Consider the following 18419-nt stretch of genomic DNA (forward strand, 5'->3'; position numbering starts at 1 on the left):
AGGCCTCTTCTTTAGATTCCTATAGTAGCATTTCAACCCTAATGTTCTCCCTTGAGGAGGTCAACAGGGCCATTAAGGACAGCAAAAGTGAAAAAGGCACCTGGCCCGGATGGTGTTCCTGTTGACCTCTTCGAATCTTACATCTTCCTTTGAGGCCCTCTATTAACCCCGGTGCGAGGTGCAGCTTGTATAGTAGGCTTTTTTATTACAATGGTCAGAATCACCGATAGGCTCATTCTACAAAAAGGGTGACCGCACTTCACCAATCTGCTATCGTCCAATATCATTGCTTGGTTCCTTAGTGTAAGTGGCAGGGTGTCTTATTTTGGGAAGACTGGGAAAGTGGGTTGTCAGATTTGAGCAGGGCTTGAATCTAAACTTGTTGCTGGTAAATATACTCTGATTAAATGGACCAATGTGTTTTTAGCTTTTGTTGACTTATCTTGTGAAATGGATTGCATAATACATGACAAATTGTGATCCATATTGTTTATGCTTGGGGTGAATCCTCCCATCATCCAGTTTCTGAGGGAGCTGTACTCGGTCAGGAGGGCCAGTGTTCACTGCGGACTTATGGGGGAAATGTACCAACTTTTTTAGTATAGAACGGGGAGTCAGACAGGGCAGCGTCCTTGCCCCATTTTTATTCAATTTATCTATCAACTGTCTAGGTAGTACTCTAACAGAAAATTGTGATAAACTTCCTCAAGTTGGTCAACGGACAATTCCGGCCATCCTTTATGCAGACAATGCCCTTCTTATGGACCGCTCCCCTCTGGCACTGCAGCGTCTTCTTTCCTGTTTTGTAGACTATATGAAAGGCTTGGGCCTGTTAGTCAACATTGGCAAAATGTTGTTATGGAATGTGGGAAGAGAAAAATGAGCTGTCCTGGTTTGAGGATAGGTGATACCAGAATTAATGTGACCCCTTCCTTCTCCTATCTGAGCATTGGGTTCGACAAATGGGGTTCTTGGAAGCAGGTGATCACTACCAGGAAACTGCATTTCATGAGGGCCATTAATGCGCTTCTAAATTTTGTAACCAGATTAGGCAAGAAACCACCAAAGGAAATGCTAGCTATTTACAAGGCCAAGTGTTTATCATCTGCCCTATATAGGGCAGGGGTCTAGGGGTACAGCAATTGCCAACCTTTGCAGTCTGTGGAAAACTCATTTTTTAGGAATCTTTATTGGTCCTCAGTAATCCATCACTTTGAACTAGGCAGTGGCGGCTCCTCGTGGGAATGCTGCGGGCCGGCGTGAGAGAGCTGTGGGGGGGGGGGCAGGGTGAGGGGGGTAGTTGAGTAAATAAATAAAACTAATTACCTCACGCGCGCTGCATCGCCGATTGCGATGCAGTGCGCGCAATGTAATTTGTTGTATTTATTTATTTACTTAACTCTGTTCGGCCGTGAACAGGAGTTTACTACCCCCCACCCTACCGCTCCCCGCCCCGCAGCACTCCCACGAGGAGCCGCCACTGGAACTAGGTGCCCCATTTTTAGGTACCGCCTGGCATTGCAGCGCTGCTCGAGAGATTTTGTAGGAGAGTAGATTTGACAAGGGGACTTGAAGCCCCGCCCATCATTTTCATTGGCTGGCATCACCGTTTATGCTAAACGTTGGCCTGCCATTGGAAATGAGGGTTTCTTGTTGACGCCCGTTCGCCTCCGATCCTGACTGGGTCGCCTGCTTTGCTGCTGTGCAAAGCATTTTCTTATCTTTATGGGGCCATGTGTTTCTAATTAGTATGGAGGAGCACACTGCCCCCATATTCTCAAAGGAAAAAAAATCTTGGTTGCATTCAATAATTTTTTCCTTTGAGAGGTCAGGGGCAGTGCCCGCCTCCACGCTAATTAGAAACACATGGCCCCATAAAGATAAGAGATCGAAGACGAAACCAAAGCTCACCAAGCAGGGCTGAGAGGAACTCTGCTCCTCCTGAGCTCCTGGTGCTTTGTTTCCGCCTGGCGTGAAGTGCACTGCATGCTTGTTTTAGGACTTGTGCCCTGATGAGACATCATATCTATAGCAATAACATACATGGCAGAAATACAATCACATTCGGCACCATAACACGCTGCACCACCATGCCAGACTAGGTAATACACTGATATGTTTGAAGTTGTGCTATAAAAGAGCGCTACTAAGGTGGGAAGTTTTTCAGTCGTATGAAGGGGGCAGTGCCTAGGGCTAGACAACTGCCTCGACTGTGGTTTCTCGTGAACATTTCATATTTTTAAAACATGCGTTGAGTTTTGTTCACTAACGGCATTTACACTTTTAAGTAGCGCCACGAAGTCCGAACAGCACAGTGACTGTTTAAACCCGGTCGAGAGTCCTAGACTGAATTGGTGTTGTGACGGCACAAGTCGCGCGCTAATTGCCACCGATGGTGGGGGCGTTGTCAATCGGCATTTTTCCGTCATTTCTCACGTCTCAGTTATTTTTGCAAGCTGTTAATGGACACTCTCCGTGCGCAGTGCAATGCTGGCGGGCCGCATGCCTGGAGAATTTGCAGGAATGGCTCTTCCTGTTCGCTGGGGCGCCCGTGCCAAGGGCAGTGAGAGTGTGGGAGGAGTTTGCCGCAGGGCCAGCTCTGAGCGATACCCTGGGTTTCCAGTTTGGTGGGAGGAATGAATGATGATGTCAAGGGAGGAGCAGAGCTCGAAATGGGCAAATCAAATAACTGAGGTGCCCTAAGCAGGGCCGACTTTACAGCAGTGCGACCGGTGCAGCCGCACCTGGCGCTGACATGGTGGGTGGGGGCGCTGTCTAAAAAAAACTCATGACTTAAAACTGCAAATCCTTCAAGGATCCTTGTGTATTAAGCAGTTTCTAGGTAACAATACAAATTTCAACATAACTGCTTGTAGTATTTTACGGTCTAGTTGTTTGAGGACCGCCCCACTACATCCGCGGGCCAGGCGTGGCCTGCGGGGTTACAATAAAAGGAGCCGCCCGCTTGTGGGGAGGTCTCCAAGCACAGCGCATGTGTGGGCTGAGGCTGTTCGCCGGCTCCGCTAGGATTAGGCCCAGATTACATTGGCGACGAGCGGGGGATCAAAGACCCACGCACCAGCTGCTGCGCACCCGCCGTGCACTGGGCCTAGCAGAGTACACTCGTCCAAGCAGTGTCACCGATAACAGCGAAAGGGAACACGGTGAGTGCATCCTCACGCGTTTACCCCACGAGAACAGCCAGCCCAATAAAGAGGAGGGCTGCAAACAAACACAGGGCCAAAACCAACCCCTGTGAAAGAACACCAATAGGGAGTCGAGTCCCAGGAGAGGCTGCTAAGGAAAAGAAAAGAACACGGGCCCACAGCACACCACCTTGGAGAGCCACTGCCACCGCACTGCAACATACCCGCAGTAACACAGGGTCACACAGCAAGAGGCCTAGTCACTCACTCTAGGGTACCACAACCGATACAATAAGCAAGCAAGGGAGGGGTAAACCACCTGCCCCACGAGGACAAGGTAGCAACTAACAATAAGCACAATGGGAGACAACGACCAAGGGGCAGCCCCAGGCCCAGAGGCAGCACCAGGCCAAGCAGCAGCACCGGCCCACGTGCCATTCCAACACGCGGCATCAGGAGTTCTACCCCCATTCAGTGAGCTCGAGGACCCCGCGACAGCCTCTCCCCGATGGTAAATTTGGATAGAACGGCTCAACAACTACTTTATCGCAACCTGGGAGACGGACAACGCAGTGAAAAGATCCCTGCTCCTGCATTATGCAGGAGACGAAATCTTCAAGCTGTTCAAGCACTTGCCCAACACAGGAGCGGCCGACGATTACAACGCGGCGGTGGCCGCACTCGACGCCCATTTTGATCGACAGTTGAACCCTGATTTCGAACGGTTCAAATTGCGCCAAGCCTGGCAGAGAGAGGGGAAGTCGATGGACGTATTTTATGCCCGGCTTCGTGAACTCGCCAGCACATGCACAGAAGATGACCAGCCAAAAGAAATACGCGCACAACTGATCCAGGGGTGCGGAGATAAGACGTTGAGAGGGCTCATCCTGCGCCAACCGAAGATCGCGCTCGAAGACATGCTAGTACTAGCAAGGTCACATGACCTGTCGGCAGCCAGAGCAAACGAGATGGACCAAGCACTTATCAAACCCCAGGGACGGTCCGAAAATATCAAAACAGAACGGGCAGACGCTCTCCGAGTCAAGCCAAGAGGAGACCCATTCAGAAGTCCAAAGCCGGAAGAGGCCAAACCAAGTAGTGGATACTGTGGACATGAACCACATGCCGCAAAAGACTGCGCAAGGGAAAACGTGCACCAACTGCGGAATACCCAACCATTTTGCCTCCGTATGCCGAAGACGCACCAGAGGTCGCGAGTTCCGAAACCAAAGGCCCCGGACAAAGGCAGTACGACAACTATCAGTAACAGAGGTGATGCCACCAGAAGACTCGAAAAGGAAGGGCAGGAGATACCAAGAAGCGAGTGAAGACTCGTCAGACGATGAGGACGGAGAAGCGTACCTGATCTTGTTTGCGCGGGAACTCAAGCTACGCCGCAGGCCCCAACCAACGTGCATGATCCACGTGGCGGGAACGGAAGTAAAAGCAGTCATCGACACAGGTGCCACAGTTAATGTTATGGGCCTTCAGCAATATCGACACCTACGGCCCTGCCCTCCAGTGAAGCCATCCAAAACCAAAACCAAAATCTACGCCTATGGAGCGGACACCCCCCTTCCATTGAAAGGAAAAATCACAGTTCCCGTCAAGGCAGACGACCTTGAAGTAACAACGACAATCCACGTCATCGATAGGGAAGCGGACATCCTACTAAGCAGCCACACCGCAGAGGACCTTGGACTGATTTCTTTCGCAAGGAGAATCCAGACTCACCAAGTAGAAGAGCTGCTCAGCCAGTTCCCTGAGCTATTCCAAGGACTTGGATGCATCAGATGCGATCCGGTCAAACTACACATTGACAAAACAGTCGTCCCAGTCGCCTTGCGACACAGGAGAGTCCCGTTCCACCTGCGGCCGCTGGTGGAAAAAGAGCTAGAGACCCTGGAAAAGCAAGGCGTCATTGAAAAAGTGTCGGGACCAACGCCCTGGGTGTCCCCAATGGTCATCGCGGAAAAGCCTAAGCAGCCGGGAGCTATACGACTTTGTATCGATATGAGGCTGCCTAATAAAGCCATACGGAGGGAACGCCACATTACGCCAACAATGGATGATATTATCGCAGATGTAAACGGGTCAAAGTGGTTCTCAAAGATCGACTTAAACGCAGGATACCACCAGCTCCCGTTATCAAAGGAAAGCCGCTACATCACCACCTTCAGCACCCACCTGGGGCTACGAAGATATAAAAGACTCAACTTCGGAATATCTTCAGCGGCGTAAGTGTTCCAAAACACGATACGAGAAATGCTATCAGGCTTCCCCGGTGTGTTAAGCGTCAGCGACGATATTTTAATCCACTCAGCGACGGCCGCGGATCACTACAAACATCTTCGCAACACGCTGACACGCCTCAAAGAACACGGGGCAACCCTACACAAGGACCAGTGCCAGTTTTTCCTGCCTTCTCTAGAGTTCTTTGGGTACGTGTTCAACCAAGAAGGCATCCAGGTAGACCCAAGGAAATCACAATCCATCAAGGACGCACCCGCACCGACAACACTGACGGAAGTGCGCAGTTTTCTAGGTATGGCAACCTACTGCGGGAGGTTCATCCCAGGATTAGCCACTCGAGCAGAACCCCTACGAGCCCTCACAAGATCAGACGCAAAGTGGCAATGGGGGCAGAAAGAGGAGGAGGCGTTCCAAGGAATAAAGGATGCCCTTCTAGGAGAAGCCACGCTGGCATACTTTGACCCAACAAAGCGAATCGAAGTACTCGTAGGCGCAAGCCCAGTAAGGCTCGGCGCCGTGCTGGCCCAGGAACACGAACCGGGTCACTGTGCAGCACTATCCTTCGCCAGTAAGTCCCTGACACCTACAGAAACCAGATACGCTCAAATCGAGCGAGAAGCGTTGGCTATCAAATGGGCCTTCAACCACTTCCATCTATACCTAAAAGGACAACCGTTCACGATAGTCACAGACCACCAACTGCTCGTGCCACTCTTCAAAGGGACGGCGCCTCACCCACCTCCGCGTATCGAGAGATGGGCAGTTCAGCTGCAACCGTATGAAATGGAGGTGGTATACCAGCCAGGAGCCAAAACCCCCGCAGACTTCTTATCCAGACACCCGATCGAAACACAGGAGGACACGGAAGACGTCGAACATTACGTTCACCTAGTCTCCACAGGGGCCTGTCCCCTGAACATGACCCTGGAGGATATCAAAGAGGTGGCCACCACAGATGCGGTGTACAACAAGACTCTGAAAGCAGTCCAGGAAGGGTCGTGGACAAACTATCTGCAGCAAGCTAACTCCTGGAGTCTGGAAGAACGAGAACACATAGCGAAGATGTGGCACATACGAAACGAACTCAGTGCTACAAACGACAGGATTCTGCTCCGAGGACCCAGGCTGGTGATACCGCGAGCCCTGAGACACAGAGCGACACAGCTAGCCCACAGAGGGCATCAAGGGATCACAAAAATGAAAGCAAGGATGAGAGAGAAAGTCTGGTTCCCGGAGCTGGAGAATATGGTGGAAGAATATGTCCGGCGATGCCCGTTGTGCCAGTTGACCAGCAGCTTAGAAAAACCTGCTCCGGTGATCACCGAAGACGCTTGCACCGTCCCATGGTCAAGGGTAAGCATGGACTTCGGAAGCTTCCCCGGAGGGAAACACACGCTGGTGCTCATGGATGCATTCTCGAAGTACCCTATAGTAGAACCAGTGACATCCACAGCATTCGCCCACATAGAACCCATCCTAGAAAAAGTGTTTGCCATGTTCGGGTTCCCACACGAAATCCGCAGCGACAATGGACCACCATTTCAGGGAGCCAAATTTGCCACCTTTCTAAGACAAAGAGGGATACATCACCGGCGGATAACCCCTCAGTGGCCACAAGCCAATGGCGATGTGGAACGTTCTATGCGCACGCTAAACAAGATGTTTCGCATTGCGGGCGTAGAACAAGCGGATCCGGAAAAGCGACTCCATGAATTCTTGCGGGAATACCGAAGCTCGCCACACTGCCCCACCCAGAGGAGCCCGTGGGCACTGATGCTTCATGACCCACAGAGAGATCTGCTTCCCACCTGCCCGGGGTGGTCACCACCCCCAATGGATGCCGAGGACGTGCAAGACCGGAGAGTCCGCCGAAATCAACGAGCAAGCCTCTGTCGCCGGGCCACACAGAGGACACTCCACACGGGAGCCACCGTCCTCCTGAAGGACCGCCGCCCCGGAGGAAAGTTCAAAACGAACTATGAACCAGGGCACTGGACAGTCACCACGAATCGTGGGACCATAGTAACCGCCCAAAAAGGAGGAGAGGAGGTGTCCCGAAACGTATCCTGGTTCAAGGAAGTGCCCCCAGGACACCCCGGGAGGCACACGGAGGGACTAACAGGGGGCGCACTTACCCAAACACCAGAGACCATGGAGACCATCACCGTGCCTATGTCCAGCCCAGCCCCAGAGGGCGGACCTACCACCAGTCCGCGGCTGCGAGGCTCTCCGCAGCGGTATAGTCCGAGGCCAAATCCTCGCCCCAGCCAGCGGTTGAAGGACTTCGCTTGCTGAGAACATCCAGATGCTGCAGGCGGAAGACACGCAAGTACCACCACCTATGTGGTTGAACTGTCTGAACTATTGAGCTGTGGTTGTTGTTTTCATTGACCAAGTTGGATAAGGATGTAGTATTTTACGGTCTAGTTGTTTGAGGACCGCCCCACTACATCCGCGGGACAGGCGTGGCCTGCGGGGTTACAATAAAAGGAGCCGCCCGCTCAGGGGAGGTTTCCAAGCACAGCGCATGTGTGGGCTGAGTCTGTTTGCCGGCTCTGCGCTACGCGGCCCGCTAAATACTCTAGGGCCTAGGATTAGGCCCCGATAACACTGCTGATTAATGTTCCTGCTGGAGACAGATCGAATGGTGGAAGTTTTGATTCATTCTACCCTAGGCTCGCGCAGAAGGTTAAGGTGCCGGCTGCAAAGAACTCCTATCGTATAGCGATCACAGAACTGAGTGTCAGTAAACAATCCAGCACAATAAAAAATAAAATTAAATTCATGTCAGAGAGGAGGCTATGGAGAGGTGAGGGGCAGTGTTGGAAGGTGGGAGTAAGGGAATCCTACAGAAGGAGGGCAAGGGTATAATAACTCTATATATAAAACCATATCTCTCTGGTTCTTTCCTTTTAAAACAAAAGGAAAAGGCACATACAAATGTTACCAGGCTTGCAGCGGGCACCTCCAGCACTACAGTCGACCCTGGCGCTAAGGCAGATAGATGGTATAGGGAATCAGGGTGGGGTCGATGAAAAGACGAAGGGGCTGGCACAGAGTCAATAGCACGGCCTTCCTGTATACTGACAGAAGCAGGATTTCAACCTCCCTCTGCTCACACAGGAATCTTAAAATTTTAGTAATAAACTATTGACAGCTTGCACTCGATTCTTAGTGGGATTGTCCACATGTGACGAGTGGAAAGAAAATGTATTTCCTGGGGTAATATAGCAATAGGTAATGTCATGTGACATCTTGCACGGAGTCCTGTTCTCCCCGTGCATAAATCCACATAGTGTAAAGGAGACTAGACCCCAAGCCTCTCGTGAAAATGCACTTTTATACCCCGATGCGAAAACATTATTTTCCTTACACTCCTGCCAATTCAGGGGGTTGTCTGTTCCCCTTCCCACCTGCATTCCTGACCAGATCCAGGGCTGGAAGGGGTCAGACTGGAGTTTGGGAATTGATACAAATATATATGTTTCTGTGCATTCACAAACTTACAAGGCAACCCATGCATCCTAACAGATTTCAGAAGGTGTGGCTGGAATGTCTGCAAGTTAACATAAACTGAGACCTTCTCCTTCATGTTTGAATGATTTACCTTTTAATGTAGCGCGTTCCACGCCCACCCTCAAGGAGTGACAATGCACTTTACACCCTTTACAGTAAGCTCAATAAATTCAGGACAAAGAAAGAGTTAGAGTAACAGTAAAACACAGAACAACATAAGGAGTATTAGATGCTCAAGAAGCTAGAAGAGGAAAGGAGAAGCCACAATCGAATGGGAGGGAAAATGTGTCATTCCGAAGCTGCCTTCGGTTGTTTGTAGCGCTTTACAAAAACCCAAATAAATAAATTCAGTGTGCTCACAAAACAGTAAGAGAAGGGGAGAGACGAGAGTGATTTTGAGGAATGTACGTTCTTATGACGCATTCTTTTCCCCCACAGGGAATCACAACGCGGTCGTTACAACGACCGCGTTGTGATTCCGCATACCATTACTCCGCAAGTCGGAACACTGATTTGCGGAGGGGGGGGGGCGCTTGATGTTGGAATAGTATAATTTACTATTCCAACTCTAGTCTGTGCGGACAATAGGGAAGGTGTTGGATTTTAAATCCAACACCACCCCCCCCGCAAGTTGTTGTTCCAACTTGCGGAGTAATGGTATGCAGAAACACAACGCGGTCGTTGTAACGACCGCGTTGCGATACCCTGCGGGGAAAAAGATTTGTGGTAAGTGTTGTTTACCATCTGGAAGGTATGTGGAGCATAGTTTGTGAAGGAGACGTTTAAGAGGAAACTGGGAGTATTTACTAAATTATCGGTGAGGCGCTTTTTGAGTAAGGTAAAGTGTAGACACCGTTTAATATGAGTTGGAGGGAGTCCAAATGTCATGGAAGGCCGACTCTAGGGCGGTGCGACCGGCATCAGTGTTTGCACGTTTATTTTTGTTTTAAAAGCACCTGCTGCTGCGTTCCCTGCAGCCAGCAATTTCCAGGTAACAATAAAAATGTCAAGATAACTCTGGTGATTAATGTTCTCCCTGGAGAGAGACGGAAGTTTTGTCTACTTGCGGTTTTGACTGATCATAAAATAGCACAGAGGATTAATACGCCTGCTGCAAAGAGCGTGTACAATGCTGATCACAAAGTGTATATAACGGAAATAGGTCAGTGGGATACTGCTTTTCTAAGCGATATCCATTTGTTACTTGCAGTTTATAAGTTTAAATCTTAATATGGGACAGTGAATTGTTAACTGTCGAAGAACTTCATGCACACTGCAAAGCATAGATTAGAGCATATATGAATATTGCAAAAAGGGTTCATTTGGTTAAAAATCGATTCTTCTATTAAAGAGAAACCCCAACTATGGTGTTCTATTTTCAATTCCGAGTTTGTGCTTCCGACCAAGCACTCTTAAATGTTACTGCCTACCAGTATAAATGACAGGTCACTCTATATCTTGTTGTCCTCTGGCTTATGTAACATTTCCTATAAGCTGATTTACACACGTATGATTATTGGTCTCTGTGTAATGTGTGTGGGATGCAAAGTAATCTGACACCCTACACTAGTGTGAGTTTTGCTTTATAACTAATTAAATGCACCTGAAAGAGAGTGGTTATGGAGACTTGAGGGGCACTACTAAAAGGTGGTGGTGAGGGAATGCGTGGAGGAGGTGGTCACCACCTCCACCATGGATGGGGGGGGGCACCAACAAACATTGTCGCGCCACCCGTGCTAAAGCCGGCCCTGTTGTCAGGAGCATTCCTTGTGAAGGATCAGCTCAGGATTTTTCTCCAATGCTATTATGCATAGAAATATCGGCTTATTATAGACTTTGGTTGGGGGGATTCTGCATACATTTACAATTGTGCTAAGTAAATCTCTGTAGAAGGACAACTTGAAGGTAATTTGCCTTCACACAGTTTTCGTCCTGGTTTAACACTTTCGCTGCGTTGCCTTTCTCTAGTAGAATGTTATGCCCTTTTTTGGCTATTTGGGGTAGTTTGCACATAGGCCTCCATCATTTCTTTTACACATAAAGTATGCACACCTAGTTTGTGTCTTTTCTCCTGACATCCTGGAGATTCCAAAGGTACCCAGGGTTTGTGGATTCGCTAGAGGGCTCTATGAAAATAGACAAAATACAGCAAATGTGAGGTTCTTGGGGGAAATTAAAAAAAAAAAAAAAATGCATCACAGAAAGCTTTTTTTTTTTCCTAAAAATGTCAACAACTAAGGCTTGTCGTGCTAAAGTCACTATTTTTCCGGCTATCAGGAACATGCAGAGCTGAATCGAAAAACAATGTTTTACAACAGTTTTGGCATTTTTCAAAGAGGTAGCCTATTTTTCCTAATTTTTTTTAACTTTAAGCCTACCTCCAGTTTGTGATGGAATCTAGGGTGAAACCAATGGGTGATCCAGGAAAGCTATAAGTTATAAGACAAAATTCTGAATTCAGCAAGGGATAACTTGTGTAGATCCATCAAGGTTTTAAGAGATTTAAAAAATATTGAAAATACGTACGAAACATTTGGAATGCAATAGGTCTCGCAGTTACGCGGGTTTGAGCTATTGACAGTGCAAATAACAATGCTTTTTTTTGTTGTTTTCGTTTTAAAAACATAAACAAAAGGCATTGTCATTTACAATGCCAATAGCTTAAACTTGCGTAACTGCAAGACCTATTGCATTGCAAATGCTTGTTATCAGCTGCTGCTAGAACACAGCCACCTCTACTCCGGCACAAGACTTGGACCTCGTCGGAGAGCACTTGCAACCAGGAGATTATCAGGAATTGCCTTTAGTCATCCTTTCCCCTACAAATCCCTTGGCTGAACTACATTAAAAACCTGTGCCCTGATTTAGGGCACCAAGAATATTTTAACTCTTACAACACATTACCTCAATCAGCAGAAAATACCTCAAACAGGGCCGCGTCCAAGTTATTAAAGTCCAGTGTTCTCAAAAACCAACCAACACTGGTTCCTTACGATAATCAGCCCTATCTAGTTTTTGTCCAGAAGGTTAGATATAGATTTTTTCTCACCCGATTTAGGTTATACACATTTCATTGACTGATAACCTATCCGTCAGTCAACTACTGGTCAAAGTCTCTCATTAAATGCTCTTGCGATATTGTGTCTGATCAGAGCACAATGCACGCCGTCCTACTTTGTAAATTTTACAAGGCCCGGAGGAAGAGAGCTCTATTACCTTGTTTACTGCACGATGTCGTCCAGCGTTTCTGTTTTTACAGTCCCTGTCCACCCCTTCGCTCTGTTGTATTATGTCCGCTTATCTATCAGCAGTTTTTAATCGGAGAAAGTATATTGCATCTCTGCCATGATCTGGTCAGCTTATGAATTAATGCTCTTAGGTTTTGCCTGTACTTTCTCAGACCTATTAGGCAATTTATATAAGTTATTATAAAATGTTTTAAAAATGTTTCTTGATGTTTTTATATTTAAAGTGTTTGGGTTTTTATGAATGTATTATACAATTTGAGTAAAGCATAGTTTGATGTAATGCATTCTGGGTTTTGTAGTCTTTGTTTGCTTCCATGGAACTAATTAGACAAACATGCCAGTAAATGTGATTTGTAGGTGAACCGTTCAAGACTGGAGACAGGCCTGCCACCCTCAACCTGTGTGACAAGCAGGCGCGCAACACCCATTGGGCTCACCGGGCTTCAATCCCCGCTGTCATGTGTGTCAGCCCGGGCTGAGACAGCTTCGCGGGCTGGCGACCGTCTAATTACAGCCGCACCGAGTACTTCAGAGGTCTTTTAAAGACTATTTACTTGTTAATGAGGCTTTTGTTGTGTTTTCACCCCTTCTTAGAGCCACTCTGCCTATGGCTGGAAGAATTAGCCCCTCCCCCCGAAATCTTTCAGCCCCCCGCCCGAAATTTGGCTCTAGTTGCCCACTTGGTGAGAAGAGGGTGGGGCTTGATGCTGAGAACTGCCCGAGAGGCCCAATCAAACTCCATCCCCTCCCAAAAACAAGCATTTGCAATGCAATAGGTCTCGCATTTATAAGAGTTTGAGCTATTGGCATTGTAAAATTACAATGCCTTTTATTTATGTTTTGGTTTTAAAACAAATAAAAGGCATTGTCATTTACAATGTCAGTAGCATAAACTCGCATAAAAGCAGTGCGTGGAGTGCAGCAGTGTGCGGCGTGCAGCAGTGTGGGGCGTGCAGCATTGTGTGGCGTGCAGCAGTGTGAGGCGTGCAGCAGTGTGCGGCGTGCAGCAGTGTGCGGCGTGCAGCAGTGTGTGGCGTGCAGCAGTGTGTGGCGTGCAGCAGTGTGTGGCGTGCAGCAGTGTGTGGCGTGCAGCAGTGTTTCGTGTAGCAGTGTGAGGCATGCAGCACTGTGTGGCGTGCAGCGGCGTGCAGCAGTGTGCGGCGTGCAGCAGTGTGCTGCGTGCAGCAGTGTCGTGCAGCATGCAGCAGTGAGTAATGCAGCAGTGTGCAGCAGTGTGGGCGTGCAGCAGTGTGTGGCGTGCAGCAGTGTGTGGCGTGCAGCAGTGTGTGGCGTGCAGCAGTGTGCGGCGTGCAGCAGTGTGCGGCGTGCAGCAGTGTGTGGCGTGCAGCAGTGTGCTGCGTGCAGCAGTGTGTGGCGTGCAGCAGTGTGTGGCGTGCAGCAGTGTGTGGCGTGCAGCAGTGTGAGGCGTGCAGCAGTGTGCGGCGTGCAGCAGTGTGCGGCGTGCAGCAGTGTGTGGCGTGCAGCAGTGTGTGGCGTGCAGCAGTGTGCGGCGTGCAGCAGTGTGTGGCGTGCAGCAGTGTTTCGTGTAGCAGTGTGAGGCATGCAGCACTGTGTGGCGTGCAGCGGCGTGCAGCAGTGTGCAGCGTGCAGCAGTGTGCTGCGTGCAGCAGTGTCGTGCGTCATGCAGCAGTGAGTAATGCAGCAGTGTGCAGCAGTGTGTGGCGTGCAGCAGTGTGTGCCGTGCAGCAGTGTTTTGCGTAGCATTGTGGGGCGTGCAGCAGTGTGTGGCGTGCAGCAGTGTGTGGCGTGCAGCAGTGTGTGGCGTGCAGCAGTGTTTCGTGTAGCAGTGTGCGGCGTGCAGCAGTGTGCAGTGTGTATTATACAATTTGAGTAAAGCATAGTTTGATGTAATGCATTCTGGGTTTTGTAGTCTTTGTTTGCTTCCATGGAACTAATTAGACAAACATGCCAGTAAATGTGATTTGTAGGTGAACCGTTCAAGACTGGAGACAGGCCTGCCACCCTCAACCTGTGTGACAAGCAGGCGCGCAACACCCATTGGGCTCACCGGGCTTCAATTCCCGCTGTCATGTGTGTCAGCCCGGGCTGAGACAGCTTCGCGGGCTGGCGACCGTCTAATTACAGCCGCACCGAGTACTTCAGAGGTCTTTTAAAGACTATTTACTTGTTAATGAGGCTTTTGTTGTGTTTTCACCCCTTCTTAGAGCCACTCTGCCTATGGCTGGAAGAATTAGCCCCTCCCCCCGAAATCTTTCGGCCCCCCGCCCGAAATTTGGCTCTAGTTGCCCACTTGGTGAGAAGAGGGTGGGGCTTGATGCTGAGAACTGCCCGAGAGGCCCAATCAAACTCCATCCCCTCCCAAAAACAAGCATTTGCAATGCAATAGGTCTCGCATTTATAAGAGTTTGAGCTATTGGCATTGTAAAATTACAATGCCTTTTATTTATGTTTTGGTTTTAAAACAAATAAAAGGCATTGTCATTTACAATGTCAGTAGCATAAACTCGCATAAAAGCAGTGCGTGGAGTGCAGCAGTGTGCGGCGTGCAGCAGTGTGCGGCGTGCAGCATTGTGTGGCGTGCAGCAGTGTGAGGCGTGCACCAGTGTGAGGCGTGCAGCAGTGTGCGGCGTGCAGCAGTGTGCGGCGTGCAGCAGTGTGCGGCGTGCAGCAGTGTGTGGCGTGCAGCAGTGTGTGGCGTGCAGCAGTGTGTGGCGTGCAGCAGTGTTTCGTGTAGCAGTGTGAGGCATGCAGCACTGTGTGGCGTGCAGCGGCGTGCAGCAGTGTGCGGCGTGCAGCAGTGTGCTGCGTGCAGCAGTGTCGTGCAGCATGCAGCAGTGAGTAATGCAGCAGTGTGCAGCAGTGTGGGCGTGCAGCAGTGTGTGGCGTGCAGCAGTGTGTGGCGTGCAGCAGTGTGTGGCGTGCAGCAGTGTGCGGCGTGCAGCAGTGTGCTGCGTGCAGCAGTGTGTGGCGTGCAGCAGTGTGAGGCGTGCAGCAGTGTGCGGCGTGCAGCAGTGTGCGGCGTGCAGCAGTGTGCGGCGTGCAGCAGTGTGTGGCGTGCAGCAGTGTGTGGCGTGCAGCAGTGTGCGGCGTGCAGCAGTGTGTGGCGTGCAGCAGTGTTTCGTGTAGCAGTGTGAGGCATGCAGCACTGTGTGGCGTGCAGCGGCGTGCAGCAGTGTGCGGCGTGCAGCAGTGTGCTGCGTGCAGCAGTGTCGTGCAGCATGCAGCAGTGAGTAATGCAGCAGTGAGTAATGCAGCAGTGTGCAGCAGTGTGTGGCGTGCAGCAGTGTGTGGCGTGCAGCAGTGTGCGGCGTGCAGCAGTGTGCTGCGTGCAGCAGTGTGTGGCGTGCAGCAGTGTGCTGCGTGCAGCAGTGTGTGGCGTGCAGCAGTGTGTAGCGTGCAGCAGTGTGTGGCGTGCAGCAGTGTGAGGCGTGCAGCAGTCTTTCGTGTAGCAGTGTGAGGCGTGCAGCAGTGTGAGGCGTGCAGCAGTGTGTAATGCAGCAGTGTGTGGCGTGCGGTAGTGTGCGGCGTGCAGCAGTGTGCAGCGTGCAGCAGTGTGTGGCATGCAGCAGTGTGCGGCGTGCAGCAGTGTGTGGCGTGCTGTAGTGTTTCGTGTAGCAGTGTGAGGCATGCAGCACTGTGTGGCGTGCAGCGGCGTGCAGCAGTGTGCGGCGTGCAGCAGTGTGCTGCGTGCAGCAGTGTCGTGCAGCATGCAGCAGTGAGTAATGCAGCAGTGTGCAGCAGTGTGTGGCGTGCAGCAGTGTGTGCCGTGCAGCAGTGTTTTGCGTAGCATTGTGCGGCGTGCAGCAGTGTGTGGCGTGCAGCAGTGTTTCGTGTAGCAGTGTGCGGCGTGCAGCAGTGTGCAGTGTGCAGCAGTGTGCTGCGTGCAGCAGTGTGTGGCGTGCAGCAGTGTGTGGCATGCAGCAGTGTGTGGCGGCATGCAGCAGTGTGTGGCGTGCAGCAGTGTGCGGCGTGTAGCAGTGTGCGGCGTGCAGCAGTGTGTAATGCAGCAGTGTGTAATGCAGCAGTGTGCGCTGCAGTGTGTGGCGTACGGTAGTGTGCGGCGTGCAGCAGAGTGCGGCGTGCAGCAGTGTGTGGCGTGCAGCAGTGTGTGGCGTGGTTTGTAAACAACAAGAAAAGCGGACATCAAAGAAAGGGTGGGAGGGAATGAGCATATGGGGTGTGAGTTATAACGAAAGTTCTGGAGAAAGCAGTCTGCTGCTTTCAAGTCCGATGCCGGATGCCAGCTTCGCGCTTGAATGCCTCACATGCACTGGCCATAAACCGCATTCCTCAGGTCTTGTGCCGTTACTAAATCTCTCTGAATGCGTGAGGCGGCGCACGCGCAGGAAGTAGCTGGTGGCAAATGGAATGCGCGTGGTTGTGCGTGTAACCGCCACCCGATCCGCCTGGGAAGCCTTTGGGAGCATTTTCGGAAGCCCCTACATACGTCTCGCTGAGCGATCGCTTACGCGATAGCCTACGCGATAGCCAGGCGAGACCTAAAAAAAAACTTTGCAAAGGCTGTGCTGATGTCCTGGGGTGTTGTCACACCCCGTCAATGGACACAGACTGCTTCAAGCCTCCAAAGACCAGCTGGAAACCCAGTGACCGCAGGGGTTTTCACCTCGCCTTGGCTGCCACCGCGTGATAACCACCTTATCTTCCATGCTGTATTTTTTATCCCTGGTTGCTTCCTTACTGCCTGCCTACTATGTAATGCAATTTTCGTTCTTTTTTTTCTGTACAGTATGTAGGTAAAGCGCTCTGATACCTACGGGTTAAGCTAGCGCTATATAAAACGTTTAAAATTAAAATAAAAAAAATAAAAAAATTCACTGGGTGACCGTGTGAAGGGAGCTGATGTCGGGTGGAGGACTAAGGAGACATTATCCGTAAAGACCTGGGAGGGATGCTCGCCCTCTCTGGCTGTCTGGCCCACAGTGACACTTGGTTCCCTTCCTGCAGCTAACAGGTGTGCCTGGGATCCTGCAGGGGCCGGCCAGCCTGCTCTGAGAGCTGCCCACCTGACCTGCGGCCTACCTGGGAAATGGCAGAGTACCCAAATGCCAGCCGGGGCCTGCTTCAAGTGGGAGGGATGCAGTGCCAGTTCAACACCTTCCAAGCCGCAGCAGCTGCTCGTACAGGGAGGCCTGGCTTAGCGCCTCGTTGGTCCGTGTATCCCTTGCTGCTAATGTGTACAGTGGAGGAAGGAGACTCGCCAACGAACGTGGCTTCCTCATTGGCCCACGAATCAGGCCACGCCCCGTCGACAGGTGCTTCTCTCTGATATTTGAGTTCTTTTCATAGAGAGGACCCGTGAAAAGCCACGTGGCGCAGATCCTGAGATACGGGCGAGAGCACATTCTTTTCTCAAATAGGAAATAAAACAAAGCCGTTTTACTCTTTTTGTTTCACAACAAATGATACCGTCGTACAGCAAACGAATAACAGTAGATGTATGAAGCCTCCAGTGACCCTCACCGCAGGGCCCGCTGGCTTCAGTTCAAAGTTTAGAAATAAACAAAATGCCGGGGGAGGGAATGGGTGGAGGGGCAAGACGTTTTGAACAAGATCACAAAATGGGGAGTGGCGGTGAAGGCAATTAATGCACCGTCCAGTGCAGACCCAGCGGGTGAAGCATTTCAGAAAAAAAGACGCCACTTGGGGTGCCAACTTCTACGGCAAGAGGGTGGGGACACCGTTGATTACATCCTGCAGCTATTGAATTGTGCGCCATGCGCAAGAGAGCCGGTTGGACACCTGCAAGGAGTAAACGATGACTTCAGAGCCAATCAGAACGAGGAGCTGATGCAGGCGTTGAACCACGCCCACAACGGAAACAGGACCTGAGGGCTGGTCGCAAGTGGTGAAAGTGCTCACAAAGTGCTCCTAAAATCGAGCCAGCCTTCGTCCCGGTTACTTTCGAAGAGGTGGCGGTATTGCAACATATTTCATGGACTTTCGCCTCGTCAGAGGTAGTAAGCGCTATATAAATGCAATTTATATAAATACATAGCTTGCTATCAGGTGGGTCGGTCTCATTAACATCAACCAACTCCCACAATACACAGATATGCAAAATCCAGCAATGGAAAAATGGTGCCCATCTGGGCACCTTGTCTAAGAGCCACAGCACAAGCAGATACATCAATAGATTTGCCATGCACGTGGCACAGAAATTGTCATGTAAAAAGGTAATCATTTTAAGAAGAAATTATTCACAGGCACATTCTTGAACAGGTTTTGAACACATCTCTGCTCTGATATTGGTTAA

General features: G+C 50.4%; 2 protein-coding genes across 2 annotated transcripts in view; one reads left to right on the top strand and one right to left on the bottom strand.

Moving 5' to 3' along the window:
* Positions 1-17202, bottom strand: part of GGT1 (gamma-glutamyltransferase 1) — a 655664-nt gene extending 638462 nt beyond the window's left edge. The window contains exon 1 of the mRNA XM_085636048.1: positions 17186-17202. The gene's annotated coding sequence lies outside the window, so the exon portion shown is untranslated. The remainder of the gene's footprint in view (positions 1-17185) is intronic.
* Positions 1-18419, top strand: part of LRRC75B (leucine rich repeat containing 75B) — a 180583-nt gene that overhangs the window by 100768 nt on the left and 61396 nt on the right. The gene's annotated exons all lie outside the window — the stretch shown is intronic.

Source organism: Triturus cristatus, chromosome 11, assembly GCF_964204655.1.
Source record: "Triturus cristatus chromosome 11, aTriCri1.1, whole genome shotgun sequence".
In the NCBI taxonomy this organism is placed as follows: domain Eukaryota; kingdom Metazoa; phylum Chordata; class Amphibia; order Caudata; family Salamandridae; genus Triturus; species Triturus cristatus.